This window comes from Bubalus kerabau, chromosome 8 (genome assembly GCF_029407905.1).
Source record: "Bubalus kerabau isolate K-KA32 ecotype Philippines breed swamp buffalo chromosome 8, PCC_UOA_SB_1v2, whole genome shotgun sequence".
Taxonomy (NCBI): domain Eukaryota; kingdom Metazoa; phylum Chordata; class Mammalia; order Artiodactyla; family Bovidae; genus Bubalus; species Bubalus kerabau.
In genome coordinates, this window is record NC_073631.1 from 16660695 (window position 1) to 16675194 (window position 14500).

At 38.6% G+C, this 14500-nt stretch overlaps 2 long non-coding RNA genes across 2 annotated transcripts in view; one reads left to right on the forward strand and one right to left on the reverse strand.

Annotated features, from left to right (window-relative positions):
• LOC129658922 (uncharacterized) overlaps window positions 1-14500 on the reverse strand; it is a 324572-nt gene that overhangs the window by 122831 nt on the left and 187241 nt on the right. The gene's annotated exons all lie outside the window — the stretch shown is intronic.
• On the forward strand, window positions 4028-6708 carry LOC129658920 (uncharacterized). Its single transcript, XR_008717584.1, has 2 exons — window positions 4028-4506; window positions 5651-6708. It is a non-coding gene; the product is annotated as an uncharacterized LOC129658920 (long non-coding RNA).

Genomic DNA, 14500 nt, shown 5'->3' on the forward strand with positions numbered 1-14500 from the left:
GTGAGATGCAGGAATTTATAAAGTGATAAGGCTGAGGACTAACCTCATGGAGCCTTTTGTTATGGTTGTTCAGTTGCTAAGTCAGTGTGTACAACTCTTTAAGACGCCATGGACTGCAGCACACCAGGCTCCTCTGTCCTCTACTATCTCCCAGAGTTTGCTCAGATGCATGTCCATTGAATCAATGATGCTATCTAACCATCTCATCCTCTGTTGCCCCCTTCTCCTCCTGCCTTCAGTCTTTCCCAGCATCAGGGTCTTTTCCAGTGAGTTGGCTCTTTGCATCAGGTAGCCAAAGTATTGGAGCTTCAGCTTCAGCATCAGTCCTTCCAATGAATACTCAGGGTTAATTGACTGGTTTGATCTCCTTGCTGTCCAAGGGACTCTCAAGAGTCTTCTCCAACACCACAATTCAAAGGCATCGATTCTTTAGCACTCAGCCTTCTTTAAGGTCCAACCCTAATATCTGTTATGTGACTACTGGAAAAACCATAGCTTTGACTATATGGACCTTTGTTGGCAAAGTGATATTTCTGCTTTTAATATCCTGTCTAGGTTTGTCATAGCTTTCCTTCCAAAGAGCAAGCATCTTTTAAGTTCATGGCTGCAGTCACCAACCGCAGTGACTTTGGAGCCCAGGAAAATAAAATCTGTCACTGCTTCCACTTTTTCCCCATCTATTTGCCGTGAAATGATGGGACCAATGAAATGATGGGACCAAATGCCATGATCTTAGTTTTTTGAATGCTGAGTTTTAGGCCAGCTTTTTCACTCTCCTCTTTTACCCTCATGAAGAGGGTCTTTAGTTCCTCTTCTCTTTCTGCCATTAGAGTGGTATCATCTGCATATCTGAGGTTGTTGATATTTCTCCCAGCAGTCTTGATTCCAGCTTGTGATTCATCCAGCCTGGCATTTCGCACAGTGTCTAGACTAAATTCTATATGGAAATATGTCATTAAACAAATGTGTTAAAACCTCAGGAGGTTTCTATATGTTATGGAATTGTATCTTACGATATTCAGCCTTGTGTGGGATGGGGAATGGTCTCCTTCAGCTTATGTAAAATAGTGGCATAAAGAAGCAAGAAGAATATTTGTCCTTTAGACAGACTGAACTGAGGTCCAATTTATTATTCCATCACTATGTCTATGTAAACCAGAACAGGTTTTATTAAACTCTGAGCCAAAGTCTTTTCATTTCTGTATTGAAGATAGGTTATATCTTGTAGAATAGTAGTGAATGTTAAGCAAGTTAATGCAAATATAGCAGCAGGTATAGTAGTTAGCACATGATAAATATGCAAAAGATTAGTTCTCTCTTTTCCTACAGTACTTATTGGTACTTCATCAAATATTAAAAAAAAATTATAAAAGAAGAAATGTACCCTATCATGCAAGCCATGTCTTTGACATTATTATATTTAAATTAGGAAAATTATCTTAACCATTTAGTTGACTGAATTTTTAGACTAAGTTAAGCATATGGTGGAACATTATCTGATGAAGGTCACCTGGGAAATCTTAAAAAGTTGTATGGCTGCTACTGTTTTTCTTTTATAAAATGGAAATTGTAGGGGGAAAAAAATCTTTGCTCAGGATTGCCATGAGAGTTGTTTCTATTTTTCAATTAAACTCTGTTGATTCTGCCTATATCCATTTGTATCTTAGTAACATACGTATCACAATGACCCAACATTTTGCCACTTTACCAATAGTTCCATTTGAAAGCTTTCGATGTTTTCCAAGAGAAAGTCATACAACCATTTTTATGTAACACCCAGAGTAATTACAGAGCACCGCAGTAACAAAAGACAGTTATTCCTTTCAGTAATTAAATCTTCAATCTTAGGCTAAACAAAACCCCCATCCAAACAGTGGCTCAATTTCTTTTTCTTGGGTACAAAGTAATATTAGTTGTCCTGGAAGTGGCCCCCAGTTAAAATAGCAAATAGAAACAAGCATGGGAACATGTGACATAATTCCTTATTCAGAAGTTCAATAAAGGAACATACAAAGTTTCTAATAACTCTCCAGCCATTGTTGATGTTTTTCCTAAGATTTTGTGGGGAGGATACATGTAAAGTGGCCCTTCATAGACAATTTAAATAGGATTGTAGCTGCAGGCAGAGCCTAGGCATTTTCTACCCAACATTTCTTATCTCTTCCCAATAGAACTTGATTTTGAAAGTTTATCCTTTGACCCTCAGTTCTAGAGAAAGATTCTGTTTCCTCTAAGCCAATCAATATTTGATAATTCCCCAATGACTGACAGAGGGGCTTCCCAGGTGGCGCTAGTGGTAAAAATCCCGCCTGCCAATGCAGGGGACATAAGAGATGTGGATTCGATCCTTGGGTCGAAGATCCATGGGTCGAAGATCCCCTGGAGAAGGGCATGGCAACCATTCCAGTATTCTTGCCTGGAGAATCTCATGAACAGAGGAGCCTGATGGGCTACAGTTCATAGGGCTGCAAAGAATTGGACAGGACTGAAGCGACTTAACACACACACACGCAGGCAATGACCGATGAAGGGTACATGGCTTCATTTGGCTCAGACAGACTGTAGCTATATTCTGTACTTGAGAGAGAGGTTTTCTACACATTCTGGATTTAAACAATGGAGCTTAAGATATGTTCTACCAAAAGGTATCCAGTGTGAAGGAGCTGAACCAGCCTAAAGATGAGATCAGTGCTAAGGACTGCAAAGTGCAGAGGAGGACGGAAGATGAGTCCTTGACGAGCCACTGTTCACATTGTCCTGGGGACTGCCCCACTTTTGAAGTTTCAGTTATATGAAATCATTAGTCAGGGTGAGTGGGTATCAGATATGTTTCATACAAAGATTATAATAACTAACACATTGAGTCAATATCCCTGACTGCAGCTTTATATATATTTGGCTGGACAATATGATTGAAAGTGTAGGTATGTAGCCACTGGAGTTTATGGGAAAACCATGGGCCTTGAAAGGAGACCAGTGTTGGCTCCTCTATTTACTTGCTGTAAGGTCTTGGGCTAGTTACCTATCTCTCTGCTTCAGTTGACTTCACATGTAAACGGTAAATTACACTAATATCTTATCTGATAGAATTTTAAGAATTAAAGTGTTAGTGAGATAAAAGTACATAGTGACTGGCACATAGTGAGTGGGCAAAAAAATGGTAACTGGTATTAGTTACTAGAAGAGAAATGAATATTTTTTACCCAAGTCTCATTTCTTTGATCCTTCCTATAAAACTTTGAAGAAGGGCTGCCAATAATACTTCTTCACTTTCCTCAAATTCAAGTCTATTTGCAGCCTACTATAATCAGGTTTTAATCTTCCCATCAAGGGCATCAAATCCACTGACTGTTTCTTGCAGTCATCCTTCAATTCATTTCAGTTGCACTTGACTCGATTGAGTAATCCTTCCTTCTCATAGCACTTTCTTCTCTTGGCTACCAGAGCACCACCCTTTCTTGAATTTCCCCCTGCTTTGTTGATTGCTCTTTTCTGGCTTTTTGTCCTCTGTTTTCCTCTAAATTGGGGGATGTTCCCAAATTCAGTCCTGGCCCCCTCTTCCTCCCTCTCTAGTCTCCCTCTGTGACAAATCAGCACCCAAGGATTCATCTACCATTGGTTTGTTGATGACCTTCACATTCACAACCCTCACCCAAATCGCACTTCCTGCTTGCCGTCTCCCCTGGGATGCCTATTTCTCCCTGTTTTCATGTAACCATCTAGTACAGCCTTCATTCTTCCTACCCCCACATTTGCAATAGCCTCTGAAATGCCGTCTCCATTACCACTCTGGCCACTCCCCACGCAACCTCTCTCCATTTTCTACACAGCAGGCAGAATGATACCAAAAAAAATGATAATAATAATACAATTCAGAATATACCTTTTACCTGTTTAAAATCCTCCAATGTCTTCCTATAGCTCCTGTGATAAAATTCCGAACCCCAGCAGGGCCTACACGGCTGGGCTACTGCCCTTCTCTCAAGACTCACCTGGTACCACTCTCTCACCTCACCACGCTCCTCCGTGATCTCTTGTCCTCAAACAGGCCCAGCTTAGGCCGCTGACTGCCTTTGCTTTTCTCTCTTTCTGGGATGTTTTCCCAGCGGCTGGCTTCTTATCATTTAGTTCACTCAGTCTCCAGCTCAAAGGTTACTTTTTCTAAGGGAATTTTCTGAAGGAACCCCACACAGCTGGCTCTCTATCACTTTATCCTGCTTCATATTTTTCACAGGAATCATCATGCCCTAGAATCATCTGATCATCTCTCTCCCTCCTTACAGTGTAAACTGCCCTGGAGTTGCAATCATGTCTTTCTTATTCACCGCTCTATTCCCCTCATCTAGAATAGTGCTTGGTGCCTACTAGGTGCTCAAGAGCCTTTCCCGAATACATAAAGGAATGAATGAGTGATAATAGTGTTTAACCAACATTGAACAGCATTTGGTGTTTTGAGGAGTCCTTTCACTTCCATTACCTGGCAGCATCCCCATGAAAGTCTGTGAGGTAAGCATTATTGTTTAAGTTCATCTATAGATGAATTGAATAATTTTGTACTCTTTTACCTCCACATCTAAAAGAGAATAGAATTGCATTTTTTTAAGCCCCCAAAGAAGAAGAAAGTCAAGGAACCTTAGTAAAATTGTTCAATAGGCTAAGTTAACCATCTGTGAACTTCTGCTTTTTTGTTCTTAACCAAATGTTAGAAATTGAACTACATGTGTTTCTAGCCCGAACACTACAAACCATTCAAACAGAATTCTCTCTATTATTTCTGGGTCCAGATGCAAGTGGTGCATGGTAGTCAATGCTCTGTAATTAAATGAGATTTCAGGCTGAGCTTCTAATCCCCTGAGACACAGAATGTGCAGCTGTACTAATAACTTGGCCTATTATATGGAAAGCCAGCCGGTCCTGTATTTCTTTATGTATGTACACACATACACACACACTCACACATATACATTCACATTTATATTTTTAAAGCCATCAACAATCTAAACACAAGGTTCTCATTCTGTCTTTAAATATGGGAAATAATATTAGATTAAGTTAATGTAATCACTAACATCATGTTCTGAAAATTGAAAACTAATGCAGCTTTGTTCCACAACCCCCAAACTGCCCAAGAAATCAGAATTTCCAGAATACCCAGACCCATACTTTTCAATGATAAAATATATGTACCCCACTTGGAGTAAGGTGCATAATTTAATATTTTATTGTGTTTGATTTATAGGCTTCCTCAGTCCTTATTAAATTTAAGTTTTCACAATTGAGGAAAGGACTTAAAGAAAACATATTTTGTGGTTAAAGATGTATCCCACATGTGCTGGGCTGGCAATTTAAAAGGCCTGTTAACTCCTCTCTGAGCCTTCACAGTGCTGCTGAAAATTCTGATTGCAAAGCTCAGGTTAGCAGAGCTGAAGCAGAAAGGGTCAGCGTTCGGATTCCAGGCTGAGAGCAACAAGTCCCAATATTACGTTAATAGCCACCCCAGGACAAAATCTGATATACAGAGCTTTGAAAAATTGTATCAAAAATGTGTCTATTGTCTTTTTTTTTTTTTTAAAGAAATGTTAAGCGTGTAGGGAGAGTGATTTGTTTCTGACAACTTTGGCAAGGCTTTCTACTAAGTACACTTTCACAGCAGCAATTCCCTCGCTGACAAAGACCTGGACGTGACCTCGAATATCTGCAGCTTGGAAAATGTTACACGGAGCCACAGATGACTTCAGGCAGGAGTTCCAGGGCCTGATGAACAGCTACCTCTGGACCGTGACTGTCAGTGCCTTTTCCTGAAAGCCTCACCTGCCCCCAGGACTCTAGCCACTGAAAAGGACCCAAGCTACAAAACTGCCATCAATGAAGAATGAAAACACCATTTTGGCTTTTCCAAACTAACGGTTCTGGCTAATCTTAATCCAACTCCAGTGCCCGTTCACCTTGAAGATGTTTCCAAGCCTCTTGTCCCTAAGGAATTATTCTCTCACACCTCTCCTGCATCTCTGCATCTCTGTTACGTTGGTGGTCATGTTCTGTCCACCTGATTCCACACAACAGGGAACAGAAGGCTTTGCCCTCTATTTTGTGTCCTCTTATCTCAGAGTCCCCTTTGAGTTTTCCTTCTTCCACCCTCACTACATTTCGTCAGTCAGTAACTCCTACTGATTCTCTTTACGTTTCCACTGTCCTATCTGAGTCTGGGCTACCCCCAAGTCTTGTTTTATCGTCAAGATTTTCCTGACTCAAGTCTGCCTCCTCTTGTCCATTTATTTCTTACTCTGTGGCCACAGTGATTTTTTTTTTTTCTTCCCTAAAATGCCTATTATCTAATAATCTTATTCCCTTGCTTAAAACTTTTAATATCGGCACATTGCCCTTGCGATAAGATCCAAACTCCTTGCCATGGCTTACAAGGCTCTATCAGCATCTTCCTTCTAACTCCTAATGTAACTTCGTTCTAACTTCCTTCTAATGTGCTATACATTCAAGAGACCCTTAGCTCCTATTTGTTCCTTCTTTGATGCCTGTTGGGCTCTTTCTTGCCTCTGAGCCTTTGCCTGTATCTTTCCCAGTACTCTCCCTATTGCTTCACCTGATTCACCTGGCTAATTCCTACTTATGTCTTTGTTCTTACGTTAGATGCTACTTCCACCTGGACACCATTCTTGACCTCCTCTTCATCTTCTTTTCTCTCATGGCATTTTGTTTTGTTTTCACAGCAGTTAGATGTTATTATAATTTTGGTTTATTTTCTTTTTTCCCCTCTAGACTGGAAGCTCCCCAAGGACAGAAAGTGTATACACTTTGATCTCATATCTTCATCACCTAGCTCAGTGCCCAGCACACAGAAAGCCATTGAGTAGCCATTCAATGAAACATTTATCTTTATCCTTCCACACAATTTGACTCTTTCTATATAATGCTTTCTATATAATGGATGCTCAATACCAGTTTGATGAATCAGATCAAATTGACACATTGCTCATATTATCTGATAGAGAATGCAGACACAGAGTACCACAATTAGCCGGCTTAGGAACTATTAAAAGGTTATTTGCTGAAAAATGGATTTGACTCTGCTGATCAATGACATCTGATCACTAAGGTGATCAGAATAAGCAGACCATGATATGGTTTCTGAAATCATCTGAAGATATTGGTGTTTGATTTTTACTGTTTTGCTATTCCACCTATGCCTAGAAATTGGCCACTATAGGGATTGATAGGAATAAAAATGACCATAATCCTAATTATAATAATTATTAATAGGCATGTATGATGTCCTGTTCATGTATGCATCAATTTAAATAATTCTCCCAATAACCCTGTAAAGTAGAAACTGCTATTATTCTACTTTACAGATAAAATAAGTGAGAATGAAAAAAGTTCAACAACTTTCTTTAAGTCACACAACTGGAGAATTGTAGAGATAGAATATGAACCTCAGAAGCCTTACTTTAGATTCCTGCTTTAAAATATGATGCTATATTGCCACTATTTTGTTTCGATAACAAATTAGGGACCTAGATTTGGGGATATATGAATTTATGGGCTACGCAAAAGCCTTAGGAGTCTTTTGTGTGGGCAGCATGCATAATGCTTAGGAAACAAGGTCAGCCTCCTGTCATACCTGCTGGTCTTGATTTTAATAAAGCTTTGCAAGCTAGTCATAAGAGAAATGGGAGCAATTTGGAAATAAATTACTTCCATTATGCTGCAGGATCTCCTATATACTGTGGCATTTAGGAATTATTCACAGATGTATGTTTACAGTTTAAAAATCAACTACACTGTGCTCAATTATATGGGGGGAAAACTCTAGTAAACAGTTTTTAATTGGATTGAAATTAAGATAAATTTAGGATAATGAAGGAAAATGTCTTAACAGCAAGATTTATAGACTGTGTGCAAAACTCTCATTGGAAGTGAAGGAAGTCCAGTATTTTGAAATGCAAAATTTACATGCACTTGAGGAAAAAAGATTATGTGTACAATCTATTTCCATGTAGTCATGAAATTCTTTCAAAACAACTTAAGGGATATGTGGGTTCTTCAACAGACACATACAAGCATTTCCCATGCACAAAGCCCTATGCTAGGTACTATGGGAGACAGAAAAGTCTCTGAGATCTACAGATTTTACACAAGTTGCATATTTAAAGTAACTTATTATCTCCTTATTTTAAGACTTCTCATTAAAGGGACTACATGGTGTAGGCATAAAATGTTCATAAAATGAGAGAACTAAGCTATTAAGTGTTATTTTGGAAGAGATGCTACATTTGCTAAAAGAGGAAATGAGACCCTTGAAGCACATACATCCTGAAAGAAGAGAAAGACATGAGATTTATTTTTTCCTCCTTTAATTCTAGGGTTTAAATGCAATAAAATGTATATGGAACATCCTCTATAAAGCTTTAAAAATATTCTTTGAAAGCATTAGTAATATGGGGTGAATTTTGAAGGATGGCATTAAACCTGTATTTAAAATTGTAGAAATGACTTGGGATAAAACATGGTTTATTCTAAACCTTTGCTATTCAAGTGTCATCTGTGGATCACCAGCATCAGCATCAAGTAGAAGTTTGTTAGAAATGCAGGCTCTCAGACCCACCACAGACCTACTGTATGAGAACCTGCATTTTAACAAGACCCCAAGTAAATCTGTATGCACATTAATGTTTAGAAGCATTGGTCTAAATTGAAAATCTGTGGCACAGAAGATTTTGCATCTTTGCTCTTTTTGCAATAATCATGTCTTATTGTATCTTCACTTTTTTCTCTATTTCCATCTGCAAACCATCTCCTCCAGATAAACTGACTTTTGTCACTGTCTCCTAACCAAAACTTAAGATTTTCTGTCTCTACTGCTTTCCACAAGTACTGCTCTTTACCTGAATGCCTTCTACTTTCCTTTATGGCTAAGCCATCTAGGACTATTTTCATTTCCAGAATGTGCTGGGTTCTTCCATAACTTGGGCCCAGATTTCCCTTTCTATCCCATTTTGACACACTTGGGCTTCAGGACTCTGTGAAGACGTCTATGTTCCTTTCTTACTCTATTTTAAATCTTTTTTCACTATATTCTCCTAGTACTTAATAATATCTCTGCGCAATCACTCAATCGTATCCAACTCGCTGTAGCCCCATGGACTGCAGCTGCCAGGATCCTCTGTCCATGGGATTTTCCAGGCAAGAATATTGGAGTGGGTTGCCACTTCCTACTTCAGGGGATTTTCCTGACCCAGGGGATTGAACCCTCCTTTCTTGCATCTCCTGCATTTGCAGGTGGAGTCTTTACCACTAACACCACCTGGGAAGCCCTGATAATATTTCTATGTGATTAGAAATCACATTGCAATGTAATTGCTATGATGTCTCTTTCAGTATATCATAAGTATCTCAGGGGAAAAGATGTTTTAGCTGTTTTTGTAGCCTGAGTGCTTAAAAAATATTTGCTGAGTGAGTCCTTTACTTGCAGATTAAAAAATTATGCTTGTCTATTCCATCAAGCACTGGTTAGTGGACTAAGTATTAAGAAAAGGATCCAAGTCTAGGATCTCTAAAATGTCAAATGCTTTACCCACACACACACACACACACACACACACACAATTTGACCCTAATTTATTGATTTATACTAAGTGATAAAGCTTCTACAGAAAAAATACCTGACCAAAGTCAGATGGTCTCACATATGACAGATATAAGTCAGATGATGCTAAGATGTATCAGGAGTAGCAGGACAGTTACCCATGGGTCCCATCACTTCATGGGAAATGGATGGGGAAACAGTGGAAACAGTGTCAGACTTTATTTTGGGGGGCTCCAAAATCACTGCAGATGGTGACTACAGCCATGAAATTAAAAGACACTTACTCCTTGGAAGAAAAGTTATGACCAACCTAGATAGCATATTCAAAAGCAGAGACATTACTTTGCCAACAAAGGTCCGTCTAGTCAAGGCTATGGTTTTTCCTGTGGTCATGTATGGATGTGAGAGTTGTACTGTGAAGAAAGCTGAGCACCAAAGAATTGATGCTTTTGAACTGTGGTGTTGGAGAAGACTCTTGAGAGTCCCTTGGACTACAAGGAGATCCAACCAGTCCATTCTGAAGGAGATCAGCCCTGGGATTTCTTTGGAAGGAATGATGCTAAAGCTGCAACTCCAGTACTGTGGCCACCTCATGCGAAGAGTTGACTCATTGGAAAAGACCCTGATGCTGGGAAGGAGCGGGGGCAGGAGGAGAAGGGGATGACAGAGGATGAGATGGCTGGATGGCATCACTGACTCGATGAACGTGAGTCTGAGTGAACTCTGGGAGTTGGTGATGGACAGGGAGGCCTGGCGTGCTGCGATTCATGGGGTCGCAAAGAGTCAGACATGACTGAGCGACTGAACTGAACTGAACTGAACTGAACATGGATAAATTGTAAGATGGCTTCCTACAGTCTCTGTCATGGGAATCTATGAAAATATCATGATTTGTGATCTTATATCAGGTTGAATATCTTTTTGTATTGTAATTTCACCATCTATAAATTGCTTGCTACCCACCTATGGGAGAAAAAATAGTATGGATAATGACCTCTGATAACACCCTAGATATATGTTTAAGTGGTTATTGCAGATTTTTCTGGAAGATTGTTCAACTTTGGGACATCTAGACTGAAGGACAAGATTATTTCTGCCAAACCTCACTAGGATTTTCTGGTAAGATTTCTTTTTTTTTTTTTTTTAATTGATGCAAGCATTTGTCAGTTTGTATAGGATACTGTTACTTTAGGAAGATATTGTAGATTATAAGATAGACTTAGCTTATGGTAGTCAAAACAGTTTGGTACTGGAACAAAGACAGACATATAGATCAATTGAAGAGAATAGACTGCCCAGAAATATACCCACACACTTATGGTCAATTAATCTACAACAAAGGAGGCAAGAATATATGATGAAGAAAACACAGTCTTTTTAATAAGTGATGCTGGGAAAACTAGAAAGCATTATGTAAAATGATGAAATCAGAACATTCTCTAACATCATATACAAAAACTAAATTCAGAATGGATTAAAGGCCTAAATCTAAGACTGGAAAGCATTAAACTCCTAGAGGAAAACATAGGCAGAATACTCTTTGACATAAGTCATAGCAATATTTTTTGACTCTGTTTCCTAAAGAAAATAAAATAAAAGCAAAAATAAACAAGTGAGACCCAATTAAACTTAAAATCTTTTACACATCAAAGGAAACCATCAACAAAACAAAAAGACATCCTACTGAGTGGGAGAAAATATTTACAAATGATATGACCTGTAAGGGGCTAATATCCAAAATATATAAAGAGTTCATACAGATATTTCTCCAAAGAGGACATGTAAATGGAGAACAGGCAAGTGAAAAGATGCTCAACATCACTAATCATCATGAAAATGCAAATCAAAACCACAAAGAGATATCACTTCACACCTATCAGAATGGCTATCACCAAAATTTACACAAATAACAAATGTTGATGAGGATGTAGAGAAGGGAGAATCCTTGTACACTGTTGGTGGGAGCATAAATTGGTGCACTGTGGAAACCATTATGGAAACTTCTCAAAACACTGAAAGTAGAACTACCATGTGACCCCACAATGGGTATATACCCAAAACCTCAAAAACACTAATTCAAAAAAATTCATGTATCCCAATATTCACAGGAGCATTATTTACAATTGTCAAGTGTCCATCAACAGATGACTACATAAAGAAGAGGTGGTATATATATACAACAGAATACTGCTGCTGATAAGTCGCTTCAGTTGTGTCTGACTCTGTGAGCCCATAGATGGCAGCCTACCAGGCTCCTCTGTCCATGGGATTCTCCAGGCAAGAATACTGGAGTGGGTTGCCATTTCCTTCTCCACACTAGAATACTACTCAACCATAAAAAATGAAAATTTGCATTTGCAACAACACAGATGGACTTGGAGGGTATTATGCTAAATGAAATAAGTCAGATGCACAAAGATAAATACTGTATGATATCACTGATCTGTGGAATCTAAAAAAATACAACAAACTAGTGAATATAAGACAACAGAAACAGACTCATAGGTATAGAGCACAAACCAGTGGTTTCCTTGAGGAGAGAATCAGGAAAGGGACAACATAAGGTTAAGAGGTACAAACTATTATGTGTAAAATAAGTTACAAAGATATATTGTACAACACAGGGAACATAGCCAAAAATTTTTTTCATAATATGAAATAAGCCAAGTATCCAGAAACCTGGGCCAGTATTTGGTAATAACTATAAATAGAATATAACCTTTAAAAATTTTGAATCTCTAAATTGTACACCTGTGATTTATTATAATATTGTACATAAATTAAACTTTAATAAAAAGAGTAATAATAATAAAGAAAAATTAGCTTGAAGGAAAGTAGAAACTGGACTCAACATTTTGTGTGGATGCTGGGTTAGAATTCCAAAATGTTCATGTAATTTAAAAACTGAAATATAAATGACATATAACACTATATCAGTTTCAAGTGTACGACATAGTGCGATATTTGTCTACATTGTGAAACAATTGCTAAAATAAGCCTAAAATGTCCCTGTATTCTTTAGCAACCAAAATTAAAAAATACATCATTTTAAAAGATCTATGTGCTGCTGCTGCTGCTAAGTCGCTTCAGTCGTGTCCGACTCTGTACAACCCCATAGACGGCAGCCTACCAGGCTCCCCCGTCCCTGAGATTCTCCAGAATTTTAATACCTTTGTCTGCATGTGCATATGAAGTATTTATTCAAAAGATATGAGGACAAAAGACAACTGGATAACTTAATGTGTGTTATGTGTGTTAGTCACTCAGTCGTGTCCGACTCTTTGCAACCCCACAGACTGTAGCCCACCAGACTTCTCTGTCCATGGAATTCTCCAGGCAAGAATACTGGAGTGGATTGCCATTCCCTTCTCCAGGATAACTTAATGTAAGATGCCAAATGTACATTCAGGCTGCTATAACAAAATACCACCGATGAGTGGCTTATAATCAACAGAAACGTACTTCTTACAGTTCTAGAGGCTGGAAGTCCAAGATAAGGGTGCCAATGTAGTTGGATTATAGTGAAGACCCTTTTCTAGGATGAAGACCGCTGACTTCTTGCTGTGTCCTCACATAGTGAAAGGGGTTAGGGGACTCTGTGGGGGTCTCTTTTACAAGAGCATAATCTCACTCATGAGGGCCGCATCCTCGTGACCTAATTACCTTCTAAAGGCCCCTAATATCATTATATCAGGCATTAGGATTTCAAAATATGAATTTGGGGGAAACACAAACATTCAGATCATAACAGCAAGCAGATAGTAGAGGAACAGTACAGACAATAACTCTTGGTTTCTACTTCTGTTAAAATGGCAGACAAAGGTATCTTTCAAAGATATGGTAAGAATGACCAAAAATGCCTATAAAAACTATGGTCCAAAACACAAGGAGACTGTTAATAGTACCAAGCTGATATTAAAAAGAACCAACACGGTTTCTAGGAACTAAGAATATAATAATTAAACTAAATACACAGTGGATAAAACACTTGATTAGGAAAAAATGGGAAAATAATTAAACAGAAAGTCTAACTGAAAAGACCATCAGAACACACCTTGGATATAGATTAAAAATACGAAAAATATGAGGTATTGGGTAAGATGTGCTGATACACAGCTACTTGATGTTTCAGGCAGAGGGTGGAAAAGAAGCTATATCTGAAGAGACAACATCTGATATTCCAGAACTGAGGAATAATAGGTCACATAAAATGTAAGAGTTTACATAAATCTCAAGCAGTATAAATAAAAAGTCCTACTTTTAGACACATTTTAGTAAACACCAAAGGCAAAGAGAAGATTTTAAAAGCAGAGAGAACAAATAAATCAGAAAAGCTACACAGTATAATGGTCAAGCGTGTAGACTGCAGCCAGACTGCCTGAGTTCAAAGCTAGGTTCTATAACGAATGAACTGTTTGCCTCATTTACTTACCTGTAAGATGTTAGGACCTTCCTCACAGTAGAGGAAATAGCAGATAAGCATATTAAAAAGCAAAAGTACTACTTTACCGACAAAGGTCTGTCTAGTCAAAGCTATGATTTTTCCAGTAGTCATGTATGGATGTGAGAGTTGGACTATACAAAAAGCTGAGTGTCAAAGAATTGATGCTTTTGAACTGTGGTGTAGGATAAGACTCTTGAGAGTCCCTTGGACTGCAAGGAGACCCAACCAGTCCATCCTAAAGGAGATCAGTCCTGAGTGTTCATTGGAAGGACTGATGCTGAAACTGAAACTCCAATACTTTGGCCACCTGATGCAAAGAGCCAACTCATTGAAAAAGACCCTGATGCTGAGAAAGATTGAAGGCAGAAGGAGAAGGGGACGGCAGAGGATGAGATGGTTGGATGGTACCACCAATGCGATGGACATGAGTTTGAGTATGCTCCAGGAGATGGACA